Raw genomic sequence first — 3,247 nt, forward strand, 5'->3', positions numbered from 1 at the left:
TCTTGGCAGAGATGAGTGAGTGCCTCCTGTGCTGCTTCACTTTCCTGAAATATTTCAATTTTTATTCCATCAAATCCTAGGCCAGTGCAATTCAAGGCAGGATTCAGCCCAGAAGATTATGGTGACTGATTTGGGGGACTCCAAAAGGGCGATCTGAATAGATTTTCTCAAAGGAAACAGGGCAATCACAGAGGCTTATGAATAAGAACTTTTGAGAAAATTGAAAACTGCATTGGTGAGACTCATTTATACTGAGAAAAATTTACCCATCACTACAAAGCGCCTGCTCATTCAAGGGTAACAGGACTGTCTTATGAGAATTTTTTTTTTTTTTTTTGAATCCTTACTCCATCCATCCTACAGCCCTGATCTTGCCACTTAAGGCTTCTTTTTGTTGTCCAAACTAAAAGAACATTTAAAAGGAACACAGTTTGAATTCCTGCTTGAATTCCAACACTGCCATTTTGACATGGTGTAAATTGAAAAACATAGAATTCTTCAGGTTAGAGAAATGAAAACACTGCTGTTGGAAGTAAGTAGACCTAGCAGGAGGTTGTGTCAAGAAGCAATATCTTCATATTTTGATATTTCTGTATAATCCAAGTTTCTATGGTTTTATAGCAATACTTTTAAAAAACAAAACAAAACAAATACCTCCCCTTGTATATAATACAAAATTTTGTTGTTAAGTGCCTTCAAGTTGGTTCTGATTTGTAGTGATCATGTCATATTTTATGTTAAGGAATAAAGAGGAACCTGAGAAACATCTCATAGCATGGATGAACCTAGAAGACAGTATGATGCATGAAATTAATCAACCAACAGAGGACAAATATTGTATGAGCCTGAAAGTCAATCCTGCTAAAATAATCCTTCCAGACCCTTATCTAAACAACACAAACAGCCCAATACTTCAGGATAGAGATTTTGGTTTTGTATAAAATTAAATTCTGCCAATGGTTCTCAAGTGGGTATATATAAATGAGACCAATGAACTTGGGAGTATTTATTCAAGTTACATATCCCGTCTTTCTTCTCTCTCCTGGTCCCTTGCCCATCACCTTCAAATGAAAACTACTAATCTATACAACCCGTATCATTCTACTCATCCATGATTCCGGTGGTCTGGGGGCCCTCACACTTAGTTTTATAGCTCTCTTAAAAAGATATATAGTTACCCCCCAATTTTTTGAAAATTTACTTTATATCACCTTGTTTTTACAAAATAACTATATTAGTAGCTGTTTTCTCAAACAGAAAGAAATCTAAAGAGGATTTTCACTTTTATGAAAAAAAGGAACAAAGCTAGCATTCAGCATCTGTTTTGAAGTGAGCTGTTAAAGAGGCTGCACAGACATTAACCACCCAGAGTGGCTTTGCCAAGCTCCTTCTATGGGAGCCAAATCCAGCATCAGGCCACCATAGCTTTTGAACTGTATCTGTGAATACAGTATGCTAGTGTGATTCTAGGTTTTACGTATTATGTGTTATGAATGGTAGGTAGTTTTTTGGGTCTGGAAATGCTCAATCATTATTCCCATGTTAATTAATGGTAATTGCTTCTTTGCTTTACACCATTTTGGCTTATGAAAGATTTCATAGGAACTCTACTTTTGGATAACAAAGGAAATCTGTATTTGCATGGGTTTGAACTTGGTGTGTAAATTTCAGGAATGGTGGCTGTATTGGAGTCAAAATTTCAGGTTATCAGGGAGCTACCACAGGCTCAAGATTTACCAAACATGATGTCCTTCTCCAGGGATCAATGATTCCTGACGGTGCATTCAAAGAAAGCAAATCTATTACTTAGACGATATTCTGTGATCCGTTGGCTAATTTCATTGGCTGATTTTCAGAAGTAGATTGTTGTTGTTATTGTTGTTAAGTGCTGTCGAGTCGATCCCGACCCATAGTGACCCTGAATCGGGTTTCCAAGGAGCAGCTGGTGAGCTTGAACCGCTGGCCTTGCAGTTCAAATGACTTTGCAGTCTGACGCATTACCCGCAGTGCCACACCAGGACTCCTAGAAATAGATGACCAGATCTTTATTCTCAGTCTTTCTTAGTCTGGAAGCTCCACTGAAACTTGCTGATATTTGCTATACCCTTGGCATAGCTTTCACCATCACAGCAACACCACAGTATGACAAGCTGACGGATGGTGGCTAGGGAATACTAGCCATTCAGAAGTTCTGTGAGGCTGACTATAGTTGCCGTAACAATCAGTTTTATTAGCTTAGGATGTACTGTATGTAGGGGAATTGCTAAATGGAGAACTTCCCTTGGACTTAAGTCTTGTGAACGGTGTCTTGGTACTTGCTAGTGAAAGATGCTGATGGTTTACTTTCTTGGAATATAAGCATGACTTTTCTTTTATGAGCATCCTGGGTCACTTGTTTAGAGACTCAGTACTTACCTGAGTCATCCTACTTCTCTTAACTGTAGCTGTTGCTCTATAGCATCCATTTTCTTCCCGATCAAGCCTTCCCTCAGTCCCCATAGAAGGACAGTCTTTCATGTACCTGTGTTGCTCCATTAACCCAGTATATTTTCAGGTCTTGATCCCTTCTAGCCTGTCTTGTTCGGCAATACACCAGGTCATGAGCTAGAAAATAAGTGACTAGAAACAAGTATGAATTGAGTGAGCTGAGATCTTAGCTCTACTTGTAGCTCTTCAGAAGCACTTATCATGTCATATTTATGTGCTCACACATCTCTTTCATATTAGACAGTAAACTCTTTGACGGCAGTTACTCTGTGCCCAGAGAACTTAGCATAGAGTAAGCCCTCTGTGAATGCTGGTTGAAGTAACAATAACAAATGTGTAAGTGGGAGCATTCCTTCCCAGTGACTTGAGCATCTTCTCAGAACCTCCCGAGTGGTGCTGCCATTGAACAGCGAGGCCCATGAGACTCCTTGGGAGGAACTCAATGTCCTCTGATGGCAGGTGAGATGTGGATTGGGATTTGCGTCCATGACATACTTCACCCAAGTTTATTATCCTGTTGGATGTGAGCCCATGTCCAGGATTTGTGAGATATTGTGTTGAGTAGGAGAAATGACAACTGACTACTTTAAAGAATAAGAAAATGGTAATTTCTACAAAATACCCACACTAGGGAGTTTGAAGTCAATTACTGACACACTGGTTAAATGGAAACACAAGTTTTACTGGCACATGTGTAGAGAAAAGATTGTTGTTGTTGTTGTTGTCAGGTGCCATCGAGTCGGAACCGACTCATAGCGAC

This window comes from Chrysochloris asiatica, unplaced genomic scaffold (genome assembly GCF_000296735.1).
Source record: "Chrysochloris asiatica unplaced genomic scaffold, ChrAsi1.0 scaffold00301, whole genome shotgun sequence".
In the NCBI taxonomy this organism is placed as follows: domain Eukaryota; kingdom Metazoa; phylum Chordata; class Mammalia; order Afrosoricida; family Chrysochloridae; genus Chrysochloris; species Chrysochloris asiatica.